Below are 24,748 nucleotides of genomic sequence, written 5' to 3'. Positions count from 1 at the left end.
CTAATAAAAAAATTAGCTGCAACTAAATTATGTAGACCAGGCGGCACCTATCCAAGAGTTCTGGAGTAATATGGGACGGCTGGCTTGTTATACGAAGTAGCCAGCATGTCAGAAGATAGCAAACTGTTAATGGAAAAACTTTCAGTAAGGTTCAAAAAGGAACCCTGGAAATGGCACAATAGTTCATCTTATTTCCAGAGTGGACAAATTGGTAATACTGACACTAATAAAACAAGTCTTGTAAGAAGAACTGATTGAGCTGTCAAGATTGCAAGTAGAGATCTTTTATGGGATTTGAAGGATTGAGAAGTTGGGGGTTAACTGTTGATAGGATACATGTAACAAGGCTCCAGACTAAAAGCTATAATGAATAAAGGAAACTTCTATATGCTAGTGCATGTAGATATATATCATCTTTAATACCTAACACACCTCAACAAAGTAGGTACTCTTTTCTACATTTTAGAAAGGAGGAAAAATGGGTAAGTAAAAGTGCCCTACAATCGCATTTAGAAAGAGCTGTGATTTTTTTTTTTATCTGATTAGATAGAGAAGCATGGGGTTTCCCAATGAATCAGGAGGAGAACGAAAATTATGAACCTTACTTAACATTTTACAAATGTGTGAGAAAAGGAACTGAACTGAGAAGTCATCAAAACTTAGACAACATGATCATAAAACCTTGTGGGTCAAATGAAACCTCTATGCAAAACAGAGTTTAAAGCCAAGAAGGAAAGTGCTAAAGTATTGTCATAGAGTTTTTGGAAACTTAGAGGGGAAATATTTAGTGGGCTGAAATGCCTATCACAGATTTTATGGGACATGAATTACACTTTAACAAAGAGAAAAAATTTGGGCTAACTGTAGAAAAGAGTTGAGGGAAATTTCTCATATGAAAAGGAAGAGAAAGAACAAAACAAAAGTCAGGACCTAGCAAGGCCTACTAAAAACAAAATAAAACATCGACATTACTAAATAAAGAATGTTACTGAAAGGAAGATCTGCAGAGAAGTTAAAAATATAAACTCTTGGAACAAGATTACCTGCATTCCAATTCTGATTCTGTCACATATAAGTTGTATAAACTTAGGCAAGTAAGTTAACTTCTCTGTAAGATAAGTCTGATAATATACCCAACTTAAAGAGTTACTATGAGGATTAAATGATTTAATATATGTAAAACACTCAAAATAGTGCTTAGACAGTACCTGGCACATATTAAATAAGTATAGTTATGAGTACTGTCATTGCTATTGATTTTTATTGTTGCTCTTGGAGAATCCAAGGTGAGAAGAAAGAAAACAAAGGGCCAGATTGTGCAGTACTACCTTGAAGACCATTCCAAAAATCAGACATGGCATCTACTCTGTTAGGGTTCACAGAAGGCAACTGAATAAGGTGCTGACATGGCTGAGGGAGTATTTCCGAACAAATCTGGTCTACTTAGATTGATAGGGAAAGGAGAAACTGAATATGTGGAGATGTTATGAAAAGGCAGGATAGAAAGATGGCAATGATATGAAAGAGCAGTAGCTTTTATTCTTCTTCAAAAACTAATTTTTGGACCTTGAAACCTAGGAAACTTGGGGAATATTCTTAAACAGAAATGGAAAAGCCTAAGAAGCAGAGCTTGTTTTCACAAGGAAAGAGAAAGGAATGTCTCTGAATAATGGGGGAGGTAGCGAGGTTTCTATATATATATATACACACACACACACACACACATATATATACACATATATATATACACATACATATATATACATATACATATATATACATATACATACATATACATACATATATATGTATGTATATATATGTATGTGTATATATATATATTTTAGGTAAGATAGAATACAACAGATTAAGACTTGAGGTAAAAACTTAAAGATTTTCAGCAAATTAATTCACTCATTCATCCAACAAATATTTGGAGTAAATCTAGCTACCTGGTTGCTAAAAATAATTAACTTCTAATAAAACATAATCCGTTCACAGTTTTACATTTCTTATAGTCTTCAAACCCCTTTAACACCTGTACATGAACTAAATGTACTTCTTTTTTTCCTCTGAGAAGAGATGCTACACATAAGCAGAGCTATGTATATCTCTAAGCTATATATTTGCAAGAATGGTAAAAATTCAACAGAGCTGACTTTCCTTGATGGAAAATAACCTTGAAAAGAACCCAATTATTGTCAGCAGAAACACTTGTAAGAAGATTTTTTTTTAAATTTTGAAACACATTTCAAGTCTTTATCTGAATTATAAATTTGTTTTTTTTCTTTCATGAAGAAAAATTTGTAACACCTGAACAACAGTGAAAAGGCAAGCTTATTGGATTACTTCAGCCAGACAGGTAACATTCCATGAACACCATACACATGTCTTCTACAGATGCCCCATGTTTCTAAGAATATCTGCTTTAAACTGATGGCACAAAAGACGTTTGATTCAAAATAGTAGCCAAGTTTAAACATATTATCTTCTAATTTTAGTGATAATACAATCTTAAGTTTAGTTCATTATTTCGCCATTTTATTATAAATGTAAAAAGGTCATTTATTTTTAACTAGAAAGCTGAAATACGTCAGATTGTAATTCATTCAGAATGAAAATATGATTTAGAGTGAAATTTCTATGACATGTTATAATTTTATTTACTGAAACAAGTAAAGCAGTAATAGGAGTAAAAAAAGATGTAATAAATATTAGGGAATTTCTACCTGGAAAGTCTACCTGGCTTGGGTATAAATATTAAAAGATAAACCTATCTCAAGATGCATTTTAAGCACTTGACTACTAGGAAGAGAATGACTAAATTTAATCATATGATACCTACAGTGACTTTAAAGCATCTTTCATTTTCTTTTGGCTCTCAATCTGCTTTCCTGCCCAATAATGAACTTGAGTTCACATTTTATATTGACATTTTAAAATATTTCTACATTATTAGTGTTATCTACAAAAAATCCCACAATCAACATATTTTCTGGTAAAACACTGAATATTTCTTCTCAATAACAGCAACAAGAGAAAGATGTTAACTCTCACCTCATCTATTCAGCATTGTATACTGAAATTCTGGCCATTGAAATAAGGAAGGTGGGAGGCACGGGGCAGTGGAGATTGGGAAGAGAGAAAGAAAGAGTGAATATAGATTACCAAAGAAGATGCTCTTAATTTGTAAGTTGACATAACCATCTACTTAAATGAACTAATAAAAGGCTTCAAGAGAAAATAATTGAGTTTAGAATTCTGTATCCAGCTTAAGCTTCCTTCAAAAATGAAGGCGAGGAGCGCCTGGGTGGCTCAGTCAGTTGAGCAACTGACTTTTTTTCTTAATTTTTATTTATTTATTTGACAGAGACAGCGAGAGAGAACAAGCAGGCAGAGTAGAAGGCAGAGGGAGAGGGAGAAGCAGGCTCCCCACTGAGCAGAGAGCCCAATGTGGGGCTCCATCCCAAGACCCTGGGATCAGGACCTGAGCCAAGGACGGTCGCTTAACCAACTGAGCCACCCTGGCGCCCCGATCAACTGACTCTTGATTTTGGCTCAGGTCATGATCTCAGAGTCCCGAGATCAAGGCCCAAGTCCAGCTTGGTGTAGTCTGCTTGTACCCACACCCCATGCACTCACTCACTCTCTCTTTCTTTCTAAAATAAATTAAATAAAATCTTGAAAAAAAAATGAAGGTGAAATTAAGACATTTCCAGGTGAACAAAAACAGAGAATCTGTGCCAGTGGCCTTACAAGAAATATCAAAAGGAGTCCTTTAGGCTGAAATGAATGAAATGAAGAGTACCCAGTAAGTTGAATCTATACAAAATAAGTAGCAGCTCAGGTTGTGATCTCATGGGTGCTGGGATCCAGCCCCACCTCAGGCTTCCCGCGAGCCCCCAGCAGAGATTTTGCTTGAAGATTCTCTCCCTCTGGCCCTCCCCTGACTCATGCATGTACACTCGCTCACACTCTAAAATACATAAATCTTTTTTTAAAAAGACGTTTTGTTTTGTTTTGTTTTGTTTAGGACACCTAATTTTTTTATTAGATTCAACAGATATAGATGACTCTATGAAATTGCTATGAAAGTTTCTAAATGCATTCTCTCAATCTCTGCACTCTTCCCTCTGTTGACCAGAACAGTGTGTGAGGCAGCAGACATTCCTGGCCTGCAGTCTAAGTATTACTGTAGTCCACATTTTTTTTTAAAGATTTTTATTTTATTTTGAGAAAGAGAGAGAGAGCGCACACACGTGAGGGGGGGAGGGACAGAGACAGGAAAAGAGAGAGAATCTCAAGCCAATTCCCCACTAAGCATGGAGCCCGACACAGAGCTGGATCTGCTGCCCTGAGATTGTGACTTAAGCCAAAATTAAGAGTCAGATGTATAGCAACCAAGCCACCCAGGTGCCCCTGCAGTCCACACTTTTGATGTGGTTGGGTCCAGGCTGGCTGGGTCCAAAGACCCACAGTGGAATCCCACAGGACCGGCCAAGAGGGTCCTTGGCTTCACACAGGATAGAAATCAAACACAAACTGAGAGGAAGTAAGAACAGAGTTTGCAGAAGACACAGGGAATGTAGATATGGACAGAGTGTCCAGAAGACTTGGAAAGGAAAGGAGATTGAGTCTCCAAAGATATTTTTATTTCTAACTCTTTCCTGCTCCTATTTGTTTTAAAAGACAGCTGCATAAAAAAAATGTGTTAATAGACTTATATAAAGATACAATTTGTATGACAATAATAGTACAATAGCATGATAGAAGAGGTAGGGAATAAAGGTATATTGAACCAAAATTTTCATATACTATTTAAATCGACTTAGTACTAATCTAAACTACACTGTTTTAAGATGTTAATTGCAATAGCAGGACCATTACTATCAAAAGTAACTAAAAAATATACAGAAGAAACAACAAGGAAATTAAAAAGGTATGTTAAAAAATATCCATTTAACACACAAAAAAGGGCAGGAATTGAAAAACTAAAAAAGACATACAGAAGAGATAAAAAACAAATTAAGTGCCAGATGTAAATCCTACTTTATAATTACATTAAATGTAAACATACTGAATATTCCAATCAAAAACCAGAGATTGGCAGAATGGATTTAAAAACATGATCCATGTCTTACTAAGACAAAGGAAGACATTTTCCATTTTCCATCAGGAAGCTATAGCCACTATAAACATATGCACCTAATCACAGAGTTCCACAATACATGAAGCAAAACTAAAAAGAAGTGAAGGGAGAAACACACAATTCAACGATAGTCGGAAACTTTAATGCCCCACTTTCTCTAATGGATAGAACAAGTCAGAAGATCAATGAAGAAATGGAAGACTTGAACAAAATATAAACTAACTAGACCTAACAGACATCAATAAAACATTCTACTCTACAATAAACATTTTTCTCAAGTGCAGTTTCTCCAGGGTAGACCAGATGTTAGGGCATAAAACAATCCTCAATAATTTTAAAAGTACTAAAATCATACAAAGTTCTCCAACCACAATGAAATGAAGTTAGAAATCAATATTCGAAGGAAATTTGGGAAATTCACAAATACATCAAAATTAAACAGCACATCCTGAATAACCAATGAGTCAAAAAAGAAATCACCAAGGAAATTGTAAAATACTTAGAATTGATGAAAACAAAACATATAAAAACTTTTGGAATGCAGCCAGCACTGCATTTGACAAAATCAATACCCTTTCATGATAAAAATACTCAATAAATACCACAACAGGATGGTCCCAGCACAAAAACAGACACATAGATCAATGGAACAGAATAGAGAGCCCAGAAAGAAACCCACATCTATATGGTCAATTAATCTACAACAAAGGAACCAAAAACATATAATGGGGAAAAGACAGTCTTTTCAACAAATGGTGCTGGGAAAACTGGGCAGCTACATGCAAAATAATGAATCTGGACCACTTTCTTATACCACACAAAAATATACTCAAAATGGGTTAAAAATCTAAATGTGAGACCTGAAACCATAAAACTCCTAGAAAAAAACATAGGAAGTAATCTCCTTGATGCTGGCCTTACTGACATTTTTCTAGATAGGTCTCCTCAGACACGGGAAATAAGAGCAAAAATAAACCACTGGGATTACACCAAAATAAAAAGCTTTTGCAGAGTGAAAGAAATCATCAAAATGAAAAGGCATCCTACTGAATGGGAGAGGATATTTGCAAATGATTTATCTGATAAGAGATTGATATCCAAAATATATAAAGTATACAACTCAACACCAAAGTATGTGTTCACGAGGATGTGGAGAAAAAGAAACCCTAGTGTACTGTTGGCGGCAGTGCAGATTACTGCAGCCACTGTGGAAAACTACGTAAGTTCCTCAAAAATTAAAAACAGAAATAGCATAAAACCTGGTAATTCTGCTACTGGGTATTCACCCAAACAAAACAAAAAACACTAATTCAAAAAGATACATGCACCCCAATGTTGACTGCCACATTATTTATAACAGCCAAGATATAGAAGCAGAGTAAATGTCCACTGATAGATGAATGAATAAAGAAAATGTGACGTATGTGCGTGCGTGCGCACACACACAAACAGACCCACAGACACACATACAGAGTAATGTTACTCAGCCATAAAGTAAGAATGAGATCTTACCATCTGTAACAACATGGGTGGCCCTACAAGTATCATGCTAAGTAAAAAACAGAGAAAGACAAATACCAAAAGATTTCATTTATATGTGAAATCTAAAAACCAAAGCAAAGCAGAAATAGCATAAATACAGAGAACAAACTGGTGGTTGTCAGAGGCAAAAAGGAGTGAAGAGGAATGGCAAGTACAGGTTTCCAGTTATAGAATGAAGAAGTCACCGGGGTGAAAAGTACAGCATAGAGAACACAGTCTATGGTATGGTGAGAGTGTTGTATGGTGACAGATGGTAGCTATGCTTGTGGTAAGTACAGTATAACATACAGAGTTCGAATCACTATGTTGTACACCTGAATCTAATGTAGCATGTGTCAACTATACTTCAATTTAAAAAATGAAAAAAAAAGGGACAATCTTCGAAAAACAGTGCTAGAACAATTAGATGCCCCCCCCAAAAAAGAAAAAATATTGATGTATGGTGACTAACACACACACACACACACACACACACAGAATATGATGTATCACCAAATTAAAATACTAACTAAAAATGAGCCACTTAGACCTAAATTTAAAACATAACACAAAAAAATTTCTAGAAAAAAATACAAGCAGAGATCTTTGTGACCTCAGGAAGGAAAATATTTCTTATTTATAACAACAAAAGCACAATTCATTAAAAAAATCAGGTTTCATCAAAATTAAGAATTTCTTCTTTTTGAAAGACATTGTTAAGAATAAACAAGCCAATGCCTAGAAGAAAATGTTTGCACCATGCATATCTGATAAAGGGCTTATATTCCAGAATATATCAAGAACTTTCAAAACTTATTAATAAGAAAACAACCCCCCCCACACACAAAATGAGCAAAAGACTGAAGAGACTCTTTACCAACTTGGCATAATGGTGGCAAATACACACAAGACCAGTGCTCAGAAAAACCTACGGGCTGGCTAGATGGATGGAGGGATGGATGATGGGGTTTAGCTGTCCTGAAGGTATATGCTACCTGATTTAACTGTTTAGAATTCATTGTGATAATTACTCCAGTAAGAAGAACAAGCGAAACGATTATAGTGCAAACATACATACTAAAGCAAGATAAAAAATAAAGTTGTAAATATCTCTATTTCGGACCCTTCCAGTAGGACAAATAATTTTTAAAATGCTAGTTACATCAAGATAAATACAATGAAGTAGGGCTGCTTCTTATAGTATTTCTTAATACAAAATGATGGTATCATGCCAAGTTCATCTAAGTAAAAAAATTCGATGGGACCAATGTTACTTGATCTATGTCCTCAGCTTTCTAAAGATCTCCCCTGATGCAGGGATAGATTTTAGACTATTAAGACTGTAAAAATGAAAAATTCCATAAAAATTCTCTCAATTAGACATTTGATAGGTCCTCAGTGAGTTCAATAGTACTAGAGATAGCGTGCACATCCACTAATGACCCTAACTAACAAGGGCATGTGTCTGAGAAGTCCACCTCACCACCACTACTTGGCTAAAGTAAGAGTTTCCACTTGGTTTTAATGCTAACAGTTTATTTCCTCAAGCTCTCTTCATCTGCAGGAAATAGCTGGAACTATGTCTCTTCATTTTTTGGTAAACATTTGAGTATTGGCATGGGGCAAGCCTTGAAAATATAATGGCCACATTTTTCATGATATTGTTTGCTATCATGGATATTAAAATGATATTGAATTAAAAATCAGACGGGGGGAGGAGTCAAGATGGCAGAGAAGGAGCAGGCTGAGACGACATCAGGTAGCAGATCAGCTAGATAGCTTATCAAACCATTGCAAACACCTACAAATCCAACAGGAGATCGAAGAGAAGAAGAGCAACAATTCTAGAAACAGAAAATCGACCACTTTCTGAAAGGTAGAACCGGCAGAGAAGTGAATCCAAAGTGATGGGAAGATAGACCGTGGGGGGAGGGGCTGGCCCCCGGCAAGTGGCAGAGCAACCGAGCACAAAATTAGAACTTTTAAAAGTCTGCTCCACTGAGGGACATCGCTCCAGAGGCTAAACCGGAGTGAAGCCCACGTGGGGACAGCGTGGCCTCAGATCCCACGGGGTCACAGAAGGATCAGGGGTGTGTGTCGCAGAGCTCGCAGGTATTAGAGCGGGTAACCTGGCTACAGAGACAGAGCTGAGGAGTGAGCTCTCAACTCAGGGTTACCTTGAACTGTAATCTGTGGCACAGGTCACTGCTCTGTGAGTGAGGTCCCCACAAGATCCAGGGAGACTCCCCCCTGGAAGAGCTTAGGGATCTATGGGGTTTGGAGACTCCAGGCAGAGCTGTGTGCCAGAGACAGAGACACTTGGTCACAGGCTGGGTGAGCTCAGAGTGCGGCCGGAGGCCAGGGAGAGAGGAGTGATTGAGTGCTTTTCTCCAAGCCCGGTCGGAGGCCGGGGAGACGGGACTGATTGAGCGCTTTTCTCCGAGGGCGCACTGAGGAGTGGGGCCCCGAGCTCTAGATTGGGAGGCCGCCATTTTCATTCCCATCCTCTGGAACTCTATGGAAAGCATTCAGGGAACAAAAGCTCCCAAGAGCGAACCCGAGTGGATTACTTAGCCTGGCCCCTGGTAAGGGTGGTGCAATTCTGCCTCGGGCAAAGGCACTTGAGAATCACTACAAAGGCCCCTCTCCCAGAAGATCAACAAGAAATCCAGCCAAGACCAAGTTCATTTACCAAGGAGAACAGTGGAATTCCAGAGGAGGAGAAAGCAAAGCACGGAATTCATGGCTTTCCCCCCATGATTCTTTAGTCTTGCAAAGTTAATTAATTTTTTTTAATTTTACTTTTTTTTTCTGCTAACTTTTTTTTAACTTTTACCCTTTCCTCTTTTAACGTTTTTTAACTAGTTTATCTTAACAGTACTTTTCATAAAAAAAATAATTTTTTGAACCTTCATTATTATAGTCATATTTTATCCTTCATTATATCTAAGTTTATTTTTTATATACACATAGGGGTTTTGCTTCTAAAAAATTTGGGGTACAACTTCTAATAGATCAAAATACACCCTAAATTTAGCACTGGGCTTGTTCTACTCTCCAGACTGAGCAAATTCTCTCCACCTTCCTTTTCTTTATTCTCCCAACCAACTTACCTTATCAACTCCTTTTTTTAGAAATTAAAAAAAATTTTTTTTTTCATCTTTATAGTCATATTCCATTACTTCATTGTGTTTACCCTTACATACGTTTTTCGTTCTTTAAAATTTTGGGAGGTAGTTTCTTCTAAGAGACCAAAATACTCCCAAAATTAAGTGGGTGACCCTATTCTAGTCACCAGTCTAATATATATATATATGTATATATATATATATTTTTTTTCTTCTTTGTATTTATTCTTGATTTGTTTTCCTTTTTTAATTTTTTTTTTTCTGAACCTCTTTTACCCCCTTTCTCCCCGCCATGATTTGGAGTCTCTTCTGATTTGCTTAAAGCACATTTTCCTGGGGTCTTTGCCACCCTTTTAGTATTTTATTTGCTCCTTCATATATTCTTATCTGGACAAAATGACAAGATGGAAAAACTCACCACAAAAAAAAAAAAAAGAACAAGAGGCAGCACCGAAGGCTAGGGACCTAATCAATACAGACATGGGTAATATGTCAGATCTAGAGTTCAGAATGACGATTCTCAAGGTTCTAGCTAGGCTCAAAAAAGGCATGGAAGATATTAGAGAAACCCTGTCTGGAGAAATAAAAGCCCTTTCTGGAGAAATAAAAGAACTAAAATCTAACCAAGTTGAAATAAAAAAAGCTATTAATGAGGTGCAATAAAAAATGGAGGCTCTTACTGCTAGGATAAATGAGGCAGAAAAAAAAATTAGTGATATAGAAGACCAAATGACATAAAGATGCTGAGCAAAAGAGAGACAAACAAATACTGGACCACGAGGGGAAAATTCGAGAGATAAGTGATACCATAAGATGAAAGAACATTAGAATAATTGGGATTCCAGAAGAAGAAGAAAGAGAGAGGGGAGCAGAAGGTATACTGGAGAGAATTATTGTAGAGAATTTCCCTAATATGGCAAAGGGAACAAGCATCAAAATCCAGGAGGTGCAGAGAATCCCCCTCAAGATCAATAAGAATAGGTCCACACCCCATCATCTAATAGTAAAATTTACAAGTCTTAGCGACAAAGAGAAAATCCTGAAAGCAGCCCAGGAAAAGAAGTCTGCAACATACAATGGTAAAAATATTAGACTGGCAGCAGACTTATCCACAGAGACCTGGCAGGCCAGAAAGAACTGGCATGATATATTCAGAACACTAAACGAGAAAAACATGCAGCCAAGAATACTATATCCAGCTAGGCTATCATTGAAAATAGAAGGAGAGAAAAAAAGCTTCCAGGACAAACAAAAACTGAAAGAATTTGCAAACACCAAACCAGCTCTACAGGAAATATTGAAAAGGGTCCTCTAAGCAAAGAGACACCCTAAAAGTAGTAGACCAGAAAGGAACAGAAACAATATACAGTAACAGTCCCCTTACAGGGAATACAATGGCACTAAATTCATATCTCTCAATAGTTACCCTGAATGTTAATGGGCTAAATGCCCCAATCAAAAGACACAGGGTATCAGAATGGATAAAAAAACAAAACCCATCAATATGCTGCCTACAAGAAACTCATTTTACACCCGAACACACCTCCAGATTTAAAGGAAGAGGGTGGAAAACAATGTACCATGCTAATGGACATCAAAAGAAAGATAGGTGGCAATCCTTATATCAGATCAATTAGATTTTAAGCCAAAGACTATAATAAGACATGAGGAAGGACACTATATCATACTCAAAGGGTCTGTCCAACAAGAAGATCTAACAATTTTAAATATCTATGCCCCTAACGTGGAAGCAGCCAACTATATAAACCAATTAATAACAAAATCAAAGAAACACATCAACAATAATACAATAATGGCAGGGGACTTTAACACTCCCCTGTCTGAAATGGACAGATCATCCAAGCAAAAGATCAACAAGGAAATAAAGGCCTTAAATGACACACTGGACCAGATGGACATCACAGATATATTCAGAACATTCCACCCCAAAGGAACAGAATACACATTCTTCTCTAGTGCACATGGTACATTTCTCCAGAATAGATCACATCCTGGGTCATAAATCAGGTCTCAACTGGTATCAAAAGATTGGGATCATTCCCTGCATATTTTCAGACCACAATGCTCTGAAGCTAGAACTCAATCACAAGAGGAAATTTGGAAAGAACGCAAATACATGGAGACTAAACAGCATCCTTCTAAAGAATGAATAGGTCAACCAGGAAATTAAAGAAGAATTGAAAAAATTCATGGAAACAAATGATAATGAAAACACGAGGTTCAAAATCTGTGGGACACAGCAAAGGCAGTCTTGAGAGGAAAATACATAGCGATACAAGCCTTTCTCAAGAAACAAGAAAGGTCTCAAATATACAACCTAACCCTACACCTAAAGGAGCTGGAGAAAGAACAATAAAGAAAGCCTAAACCCAGCAGGAGAAGAGAAATCATAAAGATCAGAGCAGAAATCAATGAAACAGAAACTAAAAAAAAACAATAGAACAAATCAACGAAACTAGGAGCTGGTTCTTTGAAAGAATTAATAAGATTGATAAGCCCCTGGCCAGACTTATCAAAAAGAAAAGAGAAAGGACTCAAATAAATAAAATCATGAATGAAAGAGGAGAGATCACAACCAACACCAAAGAAATACAAACAATTATAAGAACATACTATGAGCAACTCTACGCCAACAAATTTGACAATCTGGAAGAAATGGATGCATTCCTAGAGACATATAAACTACCACAACTGAACCAGGAAGAAATAGAAAACCTGAACAGACCCATAACAAGTAAGGAGATTGAAAGTCATCAAAAATCTCCAAACAAACAAAAGCCCAGGGCCAGACGGCTTCCTGGGGAATTCTACCAAACATTTAAAGAAGAATTAATTCCTATTCTCCTGAAACTGTTCCAAAAAATAGAAATGGAAGGAAAACTTCCAAACTCATTCTATGAGGCCAGCATCACCTTGATCCCAAAACCAGACAAGGATCCCATCAAAAAAGAGAATTACAGACCAATATCCTTGATAAACACAGATGTGAAAATTCTCACCACAATACTGGCCAATAGGATCCAACAGTACATGAAAAGGATTATTCACCACGACCAAGTGGGATTTATTCTAGGGCTGCAAGGTTGGTTCAACATCTGCAAATCAATCAATGTGATACAATACATTAATAAAAGAAAGAACAAGAACCATATGATACTCTTAAAAGATGCTGAAAAAGCATTTGACAAAGTACAGCATCCCTTCCTGATCAAAATTCTTCAAAGTGTAGGGATAGAGGGCACATACCTCAATATTATCAAAGCCATCTATGAAAAACCCACTGCAAATATCATTCTCAATGGAGAAAAACTGAAAGCTTTTCCGCTAAGGTCAGGAACACGGCAGGGATGTCCATTATCACCACTGCTATTCAGCACAGTACTAGAAGTCCTAGCCTCAGTAATCAGACAACAAAAAGAAATTAAAGGCATACAAATTGGCAAAGAAGAAGTCAAACTATCACTCTTTGCAGATGATATGATACTATATGTGGAAAACCCAAAAGACTCCACTCCAAATCTGCTAGAACTTGTACAGGAATTCAGTAAAGTGTCAGGATATAAAGTCAATGCACAGAAATCAGTTGCATTTCTTTACACCAACAACAAGACGGAAGAAAAAGAAATAAAGGAGTCAATCCCATTTACAACTGCACCCAAAACCATAAGATACCTAGGAATAAACCTAACCAAGAGGCAAAGAATCTATACTCAGAAAACTATAAAGTACTCATGAAAGAAACCGAGGAAGACACAAAGAAATGGAAAAATGTTCCCTGCTCCTGGATTGGAAGAACAAATATTGTGAAAATGTCTATGCTACCTAAAGCAATCTACACGTTTAATGCAATTCCTATCAAAATCCCATCCATTTTTTTCAAAGAAATGGAACAAATAATCCTAAATTTTATATGGAACCAGAAAAGACCTCGAATAGCCAAAGGAATATTGAAAAAGAAAGCCAAAGTCGGTGGCATCACAATTCCAGACTTCAAGCTCTATTACAAAGCTGTCATCATCAAGACAGTATGGTACTGGCACAAAAACAGACACATAGATCAATGGAACAGAAAAGAGAGCCCAGAAATAGACCCTCAACTCTATGGTCAACTAATCTTCGACAAAACAGGAAAGAATGTTCAATGGAAAAAAGACAGCCTCTTCAACAAATGGTGTTGGGAAAATTGGACAGCCACATGCAGAAAAATGAAACTGGACCATTTCCTTACACCATACACGAAAATAGACTCAAAATGGACCTCAATGTGAGAAAGGAATCCATCAAAATCCTTGAGAAGAACACAAGCAGCAACCTCTTCGACCTTGAGGAGAACACAAGCAGCAACCTCTTCGACCTCAGCCTCAGCAATGTTCCTAGGAACACAGCCAAAGGCAAGGGAAGCAAGGACAAAAATGAACTATTGGGACTTCATCAAGATCAAAAGCTTTTGCACAGCAAAGGAAACAGTTAACAAAACCAAAAGACAGCTGACAGAATGGGAGAAGATATTTGCAAACGACATATCAGATAAAGGGGTAGTTATCCAAAATCTATCAAGAGGTTAGCAAACTCAACACCCAAAGAACAAAGAATCCAATCAAGAAATGGGCAGAGGACATGAACAGACATTTCTGCAAAGAAGACATCCAAATGGCCAACAGACACATGAAAAAGTGCTCAACATCACATGGCATCAGGGAAATACAAATCAAAACGACAGTGAAATACCACCTCACCCCAGTCAGAATGGCTAAAATTAACAAGTCAGGAAATGACAGATGCTGGCGAGGATGTGGAGAAAGGAGAATCCTCTTACACTGTTGGTGGGAATGCAAGCTGGTGCAACCACTCTGGAAAACAGCATGGAGGTTCCTCAAAAAGTTGAAAATAGAGCTACCTAACGACCCAGCAATTGCACTACTGGGTATTTACCCTAAAGATACAAAACATAGTGATCCGAAGGGGCACGTGCACCCAAATGTTTATAGCAGCAGTGTCCACAATAGCCAAGCTATGGAAAGAACCTAGATGCCCATCAACAGATGAATGGATAAAGAAGATGTAGTATATATACACAATGGAATACTATGCAGCCATCAAAAGAAATGAAATTGTGCCATTTGCAATAACGTGGATAGAACTAGAGGGTATTATGCTTAGCGAATGAGTCAATCAGAGAAAGACAACTATCATATGATCTCCCTGACATGAGGAAGTGGAGATGCAACATGGGGGGTTTGGGGGGTAGGAAAAGAATAAATGAAACAAGATGGGATCGGGAGGGAGACAAACCATAGGAGACTCTTAATGTCACAAAACAAACTGAGGGTGGCGGGGGGGAGGGGTGTAGGGAGAGGGTGGTGGGGTTATGGATATTGGGGAGGGTATGTGATATGGTGAGTGCTGTGAAGTGTGTAAACCTGGTGATTCACAGACCTGTACCCCTGGGGCTAATAATACATTATATGTTTATAAAAAAAATTATTAAAAAAATAAAAATAAAAAAATAAAAAAAAATAGTTATAGGGGTGCCTGGGTGGCTCAGTAGGTTAAGGCCTCTGCCTCTGGCTCGGGCCATGATTCCAGGGTCCTGGGATCGAGCCCCACATCGGGTTCTCTGCTCAGCAGGGAGACTGCGTCCTCCTCCTCTCTCTTTCTCTGCTTGCCTCTCTGCCTACTCGTGATCTGTAGGTCAAATAAATAAATAAAATCTTAAAAAAAATTAGACATAGAAGGGAACTTCCCCATCCTGATAAAAAACATCTTGGTGAAAACATTACTTATCAGAAAACTAAGTCTGTTAATCAGCTTGAAAAATAAAATGATAAAATGACATTTAGAGTACTTTGGATGCAATATTTTATGCTCCTTAAGGAAAGGAACTACCTTGTTTATTTGTATATATCTCAAACCTAGAAGAAGCTCTCTCACATAAACACTTGTTTAATCAAACTAAATCACAAGTAAGGTAACAGTCTACCAGCCCTACCAGCAAGATGTATGCCACAAAAATAAAAGTTCCTGTATCTTTTGTTTAGTTCCCCCTGAAAAACATGCCAAAATTTTTACTTCAGTCATCACAGATAAAAATGTTCCTAAAATATTTTGCATTCTCCCAGCTTTCTCAGGAAAAGGTAACAAATATGATTTGACCTTTTCCAGTGACTTGGGGGATCATCATGAATAGGCTTCATCATACCCTAGCTGGTTTTTCTCCTTAATGTTAAGTGTTAAATGTCACTTCCTCTCTGTCTGCACTCACTAGTAGTAGGCTAAACTAGTAGTCATTCCAGCCTTCCCCCACCCTTACTTCTTTTCTGTGGTAGAGAAACAAAGAAGTAAACCTGGTAAGAATTCAACTCTTACCAAAAAAATAATAAGTACATAAAAGTTCTAAGAAAAACTGTTAACGGGGGCGCCTGGGTGGCTCAGTGGGTTAAAGCCTCTGCCTTCGGCTCGGGTCATGATCCCAGGGTCCTTGGATGGAGCCCCACATCGGGCTCTCTGCTCAGCAGGGAGCCTGCTTTCCTCTCTCCCTCTCTCTCCGCCTACTTGTGATCTCTCTCTCTGTCAAATAAATAAATAAAATCTTAAAAAAAAAAAACTGTTACGAAAAGTATGTGGTTTTAATGCTGACACTTTATGACATTTATTATCATGATACGAAGGCACATTTCCTCTCTCATGTAAGGTTATATTTTAGGAGAGTGGACCTTTTGACAAATGGCATATGTTTATTTAGGTTTGGAGAGAAGTTGAATTTATTTAATTAGAAAACATTTTTGGTAGGGCTGGTAAAATCAGTATTTGTATGCAAAGCCATACTTACTTGTTTCAAGTACAGCATAAAACAGAAGCTAGAATCCTCGGGAAACTTCAAAACGATTTTCGGTTCCAGTCCAGTGGCAGCATTTTAGTCAATCTTTGTTTTGGTACACAGGAAAGCAATTTTTAAGTATTGAAGGTAATAAAAATTATGGGTAGTAAAATAATTTGGTGGACCTGGGTGAACTTTTTTAATAAAAAGAAATTTCAGGGACACCTGGGTGGCTCAGTGGGTTAAGCCGCTGCCTTTGGCTCTGGTCGTGATCCCGGGGTCCTGGGATTGAGTTCCGTGTTGGACTCCCTGCTTCTCTGTCCGCTTCTGCCTGCCTCTCTGCCTACTTGTTTGCTCTCTCTCTCTCTCTCCCCCCTTCTCTCTGACAAATAAATAAATAAAATCTTTTTAAAAAATTTCATATATTAGAATATTATAGGTAGTATTGGTAAATACTACTTCATCAAACTTTATTATAGGCTATGTGTTGTATATGTATTGGGGCAAGAATAAAAGTAAATTTCTTATTGTGGATTTGGCTGTACTTTCTCAGTCAAAAAAGTTGAAAACCTATTTATATAAAGAGTTCTTAATGTTCTGTACATTGTCTGCAATCAGAAAATAAATCTGTGCTTTTTATTGAAGCAATAGTATTCTGCAACACATCATCACAAAGTCAAAGTCTTTAGCTTATGGGTCTCTAAATGTGGCTGTTTACAATGAAGTTTTAATATTTTGTCTGGGACATGAGTAGAATAATAAATTAAAACTAAAAACAATCCTTTTTTCTTAGAAATGTTAAGAAAACACAAATAAACCTTTATGTACAGCTATTTCTAATACTGTCATTAGTTTGAAGATGCCTTAAAAAAAAAAAAAAAAAAGAACTTTGGGGGCACCTGGGTGGCTCAGTGGGTTAAGCCTCTGCCTTCAGCTCAGGTCGTGATCTCAGGGTCCTGGGATCAAGTGCCACATTGGGCTCTCTGCTCGGCAGGGAGCCTGCTTCCTCCTCTCTCTCTCTCTCTCTGCTTGCCTCTCCGCCTACATGTGATCTCTCTCTGTCAAATACATAAAATCTTTAAAAAAAAAAAAAAAAAGAACTTTGTAACGAACTTTTACCAGTTAGAATTAACCACATCAGTTAAAAGTTGCCTAAATAAATTTTCAGAATTGCAATTTAAGTTTAATAGAGGTATCCACAAATTATTCTCTAGTTACATATGCATATTAAACTGTATGTTAAAATGAAAAATATGATCAAAATTCATATTTTGATATTTCTGATACTGCCAGAATTCATATTCTATTCTAATCAAATCTTAATTATTTTTCATCCCAATGAGAATGAGAAGCTCATTTCAACCCACCTACCACTGTAAATAAAGCTTGTTGAAAGAACTTTTCGTGTAACAAAAAGACAACTCTGCACTTACTATGATCCAACCAAGAATTCCCAAGTACTGACAGACTTGTACTACACTTGTAATGTAATAGAGGGAACAATTACAATGAGCACTTTAATGCTCAGCACCACCCAGTGGTAGAACTCTGAGCATTCACCCTTCTTTAACTGCTCACTCATTTGTTGTACCAAGCACTGTACTGAAAAAAACTCAGTACACAGAACTTCATAAAACATAAGTTCTACTCCCAAGAAGCTGACATGAGAAAGTACCCATGGGTTTTTAGGCTAGAATCAAGTTAGGGAGAAATAAAACAATAATATATAAGAACAGAATATAAAAAGAGAATCTACTGTAGAGGAAAAAGAAATGCACAGTACTTTTGGGGTTTGGTCTGGCCTTAGCAAAGAATTTTTTTCATCACAAAGTTTTTCAAATATAAGACAGAAAATGAGCAGCTTTAATAAGCAATCACTTTGTGATATATTTAACATCACTCTATTAAAACATTTGAAATTACTATAAAAATATTCCAAATAGGAAGCTCCCTCATGAAGATCAGATACAAATACTGATTTAATATGATTGTAGTTAGAATAAAACTTTAAAAAATTACCTAATGTAGACTTTAATGAAATTTAATTAGTTAACATTAACTAATGAACATCAGAAAACTTAAACTTGAGTAGTGAGAATTCTTTTTTTTTTTTTTTTTTTTTTAATTTTTTTATTTTAATAAACATATAATGTATTTTTATCCCCAGGGGTACAGGTCTGTGAATCGTCTGGTTTACACATTTCACAGCACTCATCATAGCACATACCCTCCCCAATGTCCATTTCCCCACCACCCTCTCCCATCCCCCTTCCCCCCCGCAACCCTCAGTCTGTTTCTTGAGATTGAGTCTTTTATGGTTTGTCTCCCTCCCAATCCCATCTTTTCATTTTTTCTTTTCCTACCCCTCCCCAAACCCCCCCACCTTGCATCTCCACTTCCTCATATCAAAGAGATCATATGATAGTTATATTTCTCCGATTGACTTATTTCGCTAAGCATGATACCCTCTAGTTCCATCCACGTCGTCGCAAATGGCAAGATTTCATGTCTTTTGATGGCTGCATAGTATTCCATTGTGTATATATACCACATCTTCTTTATCCATTCATCTGTTGATGGACATCTAGGCGCTTTCCACAGTTTGGCTATTGTGGACATTGCTGCTATAAACATTCGGGTGCACGTGCCCCTTCGGAGCACCACGTTTGTATCTTTAGGATATATACCCAGGAGTGCAATTGCTGGGTCGTAGGGTAGCTCTATTTTCAGTTTTTTGAGGAACCTCCACACTGTTTTCCAGAGTGGTTGCACCAGCTTGCATTCCCACCAACAGTGTAGGAGGGTTCCCCTCTCTCCGCATCCTCGCCAGCATCTGTCATTTCTTGACTTGTTAATTTTAGCCATTCTGACTGGTGTGAGGTGGTATCTCATTGTGGTTTTGATTTGTATTTCCCTGATGCCGAGTGATGTGGAGCATTTTTTCATGTGTCTGTTGGCCATCTGGATGTCTTCCTTGCAGAAATGTCTGTTCATGTCCTCTGCCCATTTCTTGACTGGATTATTTGTTCTTTGGGTATTGAGTTTGATAAGCTCTTTATAGATTTTGGATACGAGCCCTTTATCTGATATGTCGTTTGCAAATATCTTCTCCCATTCTGTCAGTTGTCTTTTGGTTTTGTTAACTGTTTCCTTTGCTGTGCAAAAGCTTTTGATCTTGATGAAATCCCAATAGTTCATTTTTGCCCTTGCTTCTGTTGCCTTTGACGATGTTCCTAGGAAGAAGTTGCTGCGGTGGAGGTCAAAGAGGTTGCTGCCTGCATTCTCCTCAAGGATTTTGATAGATTCCTTTCGCACATTGAGGTCCTTCATCCACTTTGAGTCTATTTTCGTGTGTGGTGTAAGGAAATAGTCCAATTTCATTTTTCTGCATGTGGCTGTCCAATTTTCCCAGCACCATTTGTTGAAGAGGCTGTCTTTTTTCCATTGGATATTCTTTCCTGCTTTGTCGAAGATTAGTTGACCATAGAGTTGAGGGTCTATTTCTGGGCTCTCTATTCTGTTCCATTGGTCTATATGTCTGTTTTTGTGCCAGTACCATACTGTCTTGATGATGACAGCTTTGTAATAGAGCTTTAAGTCTGGAATTGTGATACCACCGACTTTGGCTTTCTTTTTCAATATTCCTTTGGCTATTCGAGGTCTTTTCTGGTTCCATATAAATTTTAGGATTATTTGTTCTATTTCTTTAAAAAAAATGGATGGGATTTTGATAGGGATTGCATTAAATGTGTAGATTGCTTTAGGTAAAATAGACATTTTCACAATATTTGTTCTTCCAATCCATGAGCATGGAATATTTTTCCATTTCTTTGTGTCTTCCTCAATTTCTTTCATGAGTACTTTATAGTTTTCTGAGTATAGATTCTTTGCCTCTTTGGTTAGATTTATTCCTAGGTATCTTATGGTTTTGGGTACGATTGTAAATGGGACTGACTCCTCAATTTCTCTTTCTTCTGTCTTGTTGTTAGTGTAAAGAAATGCGACTGATTTCTGTGCATTGACTTTATATCCTGACACTTTACTGAATTCCTGTATAAGTTCTAGCAGTTTTGGAGTGGAGCCTTTTGGGTTTTCCACATATAGTATCATATCATCTGCAAAGAGTGATAGTTTGACTTCTTCTTTGCCGATTTGGATGCCTTTAATTTCTTTTTGTTGTCTGATTGCTGAGGCTAGGACTTCTAGTACTATGTTGAACAGCAGTGGTGATAACGGACATCCCTGCCGTGTTCCTGACCTTAGCGGAAAAGCTTTCAGTTTTTCTCCATTGAGAATGATATTTGCGGTGGGTTTTTCATAGATGGCTTTGATAATATTGAGGTATGTGCCTTCTATCCCTACACTTTGAAGAGTTTTAATCAGGAAGGGATGCTGCACTTTGTCAAATGCTTTTTCAGCATCTATTGAGAGTATCATATGGTTCTTACTCTTTCTTTTATTAATGTATTGTATCACATTGATGGATTTGCGGATGTTGAACCAACCTTGCAGCCCTGGAATAAATCCCACTTGGTCGTGGTGAATAATCCTTTTAATGTACTGTTGGATCCTATTGGCCAGTATTTTGGTGAGAATTTTCGCATCTGTGTTCATCAAGGATATTGGTCTGTAATTCTCTTTTTTGGTGGGATCCTTGTCTGGTTTTGGGATCAAGGTGATGCTGGCCTCATAGAATGAGTTTGGAAGTTTTCCTTCCATTTCTATTTTTTGGAACAGTTTCAGGAGAATAGGAATTAATTCTTCTTTAAATGTTTGGTAGAATTCCCCTGGGAAGCCGTCTGGTCCTGGACTTTTGTTTGTTTGGAGATTTTTGATGACTGTTTCAATCTCCTTACTGGTTATGGGTCTGTTCAGGTTATCTATTTCTTCCTGGTTCAGTTGTGGTAGTTTATACATCTCTAGAAATGTATCCATTTCTTCCAGGTTGTCAAATTTGTTGCCATAGAGTTGCTCGTAGTATGTTCTTATAATTGTTTGTATTTCTTTGGTGTTGGTTGTGATCTCTCCTCTTTCATTCATGATTTTATTTATTTGCGTCCTTTCTCTTTTCTTTTTGATAAGTCTGGCCAGGGGCTTATCAATCTTATTAATTCTTTCAAAGAACCAGCTCCTAGTTTTGTTGATTTGTTCTATTGTTTTTTTAGTTTCTATTTCATTGATTTCTGCTCTGATCTTTATGATTTCTCTTCTCCTGCTGGGTTTAGGCTTTCTTTGTTGTTCTCTCTCCAGCTCCTTTAGGTGTAGGGTTAGGTTGTGTATTTGAGACCTTTCTTGTTTCTTGAGAAAGGCTTGCACTGCTATATATTTTCCTCTCAGGACTGCCTTTGTTGTGTCCCACAGATTTTGAACTGTTGTGTTTTCATTATCATTTGTTTCCATGAATTTTTTCAATTCTTCTTTAATTTCCTGGTTGACCCATTCATTTTTTAGAAGGATGCTGTTTAGTCTCCATGTATTTGCGTTCTTTCCAAATTTCCTCTTGTGATTGAGTTCGAGCTTCAGAGCATTGTGGTCTGAAAATATGCAGGGAATGATCTCGATCTTTTGGTACCGATTGAGACCTGATTTATGACCCAGGATGTGGTCTATTCTGGAGAATGTTCCATGTGCACTAGAGAAGAATGTATATTCTGTTGCTTTGGGATGGAATGTTCTGAATATATCTGTGATGTCCATCTGGTCCAGTGTGTCATTTAAGGCCTTTATTTCCTTGTTGATCTTTTGCTTAGATGATCTGTCCATTTCAGTGAGGGGAGTGTTAAAGTCCCCTGCTATTATTGTATTACTGTTGATGTATTTCTTTGATTTTGTTATTAATTGGTTTATATAGTTGGCTGCTCCCATGTTAGGGGCATAGATATTTAAGATTGTTAGATCTTCTTGTTGGACAGACCCTTTGAGTATGATATAGTGTCCTTCCTCATCTCTTATTATAGTCTTTGGCTTAAAATCTAATTGATCTGATATAAGGATTGCCACCCCAGCTTTCTTCTGATGTCCATTAGCATGGTACATTGTTTTCCACCCCCTCACTTTAAATCTGGAGGTGTCTTCGGGTCTAAAATGAGTTTCTTGTAGGCAGCATATGGATGGGTTTTGTTTTTTTATCCATTCTGATACCCTGTGTCTTTTGATTGGGGCATTGAGCCCATTAACATTCAGGGTAACTATTGAGAGATATGAATTTAGTGCCATTGTATTGCCTGTAAGATGATTGTTACTGTATATTGTTTCTGTTTCTTTCTGATCTACTACTTTTAGGGTCTCTCTTTGCTTAGAGGACCCCTTTCAATATTTCCTGTAGAGCTGGTTTGGTGTTTGCAAATTCTTTCAGCTTTTGTTTGTCCTGGAAGCTCTTTATCTCTCCTTCTATTTTCAATGATAGCCTAGCCGGATATAGTATTCTTGGCTGCATGTTTTTCTCGTTTAGTGCTCTGAATATATCATGCCAGTTCTTTCTGGCCTGCCAGGTCTCTGTGGATAGGTCCGCTGCCAATCTAATGTTTTTACCCTTGTATGTTACAGACTTCTTTTCCCGGGCTGCTTTCAGGATTTTCTCTTTGTCGCTAAGACTTGTTAATTTTACTATCAGGTGACGAGGTGTGGACCTATGTTTATTGATTTTGAGGGGCGTTCTTAGCATTTCATGGATTTTGATGTTTGTTCCCTTTGCCATATTAGGGAAATTCTCTCCAATAATTGTCTCCAATATACCTTCTGCTCCCCTCTCTCTTTCTTCTTCTTCTGGAATCCCAATTATTCTAATGTTGTGTCGTCTTATGGTGTCACTTATCTCTCGAATCCTCTCCTCATGTTCCAGTAGTTGTTTGTCTCTCTTTTGCTCAGCTTCTTTATTCTCTGTCATTTGGTCTTCTATGTCACTAATTCTTTCTTCTGCCTCATTTATCCTGGCAGTGAGAGCTTCCATTTTTGATTGCACCTCATGAATAGCTTTTTTGATTTCAACTTGGTTAGATTTTAGTTCTTTTATTTCTCCAGAAAGGGCTTTTATCTCTCCGGAGAGGGTTTCTCTAATATCTTCTATGCCTTTTTCGAGCCCGGCTAGAACCTTGAGAATTGTCATTCTGAACTCTAGATCTGTCATGCTACCTATGTCTGTATTGATTAGGTCTCCAGCCTTCGGTACGGCCTCTTGTTCTTTTTTTTGAGGTGAGTTTTTCCGCCTTGTCATTTTGTCCAGGTAGGATTTGCTTTCTCCTGCTGTGGAATTCCGCTGTTCTTGGTGACTGAAGTTGGTTTTGGATGGTTTCTTGTTGATCTTCTTGGGGGAGGGGCCTGTTGTAGTGATTCTCAAGTGTCTTTGCCGCAGGCGGAATTGCACCGCCCTTGCCAGGGGCCAGGCTAAGTAATCCGCTCGGGTTCGCTTTCGGGAGCTTTTGTTCCCTGAGCGCTTTCCGTAGAGTTCCGGAGGACGGGAATGAAGATGGCGGCCTCCCAATCTCTCGGCCCGGAGGAGCCGAGAGCTTGGGGTTCCGCTCCTCAGTGCACTCTCAGAGCAAAGCGCCCAATAGCCCCGCCTCCCTGGCTTGCGGTCGCGACTCGAGGAAAGCAGTCAATTGTTGGAGCTGGAGAAAAGCGCCGGGTCGCTTTTGTCTCCGTGGCCTCCAGCCGCGCTCCGAGCCCACCCAGCCTGCGACCGGCACAAGGTAACCCCGGGCTTAGAGCTCACTCCTCGGCTTTGTCGCTATAGCCGGCTTCCCCGCTCTAATACCTGCGAGCTCTGCGGCACTCAGACATCCCCAGTCCTTCTGTGACCCTGCGGGTCCTGGGATTATGCTGACCCCGCCTGGGTTTCCCCCCAGTTTAGCCTCTGGAGCGATGTCTCCCAGTGGAGCCGACTTTTAAAAGTCCCGATTTTGTGCTCCGTCGCTCCGCCGCTTGCCGGGTGCCGGCCCCTCCCCCCGGGGTCTATCTTCCCGTCGCTTTGGATTCACTTCTCCGCAGGTCCTACCTTTCAGAAAGTGATCGATTTTCTGTTTCTGGGATTGTTGCTCTTCTTCTCTTCGATTTCCCGTTGGATTTATAGGTGTTCACAATGGTTAGATAAGCTATCTAGCTGATCTCCTGCTA

General features: G+C 38.1%; 1 protein-coding gene across 5 annotated transcripts in view; it reads right to left on the bottom strand.

The window, feature by feature from the left end:
• The window catches only part of RNF13 (ring finger protein 13), a 164,605-nt gene that overhangs the window by 66,309 nt on the left and 73,548 nt on the right, over positions 1-24,748 (bottom strand). The window lies entirely within an intron of this gene.

The sequence above is a fragment of the Martes martes genome, assembly GCF_963455335.1.
Source record: "Martes martes genome assembly, chromosome: 1".
In the NCBI taxonomy this organism is placed as follows: Eukaryota; Metazoa; Chordata; class Mammalia; order Carnivora; family Mustelidae; genus Martes; species Martes martes.
This window is presented reverse-complemented; position numbering and strand designations above follow the sequence as displayed.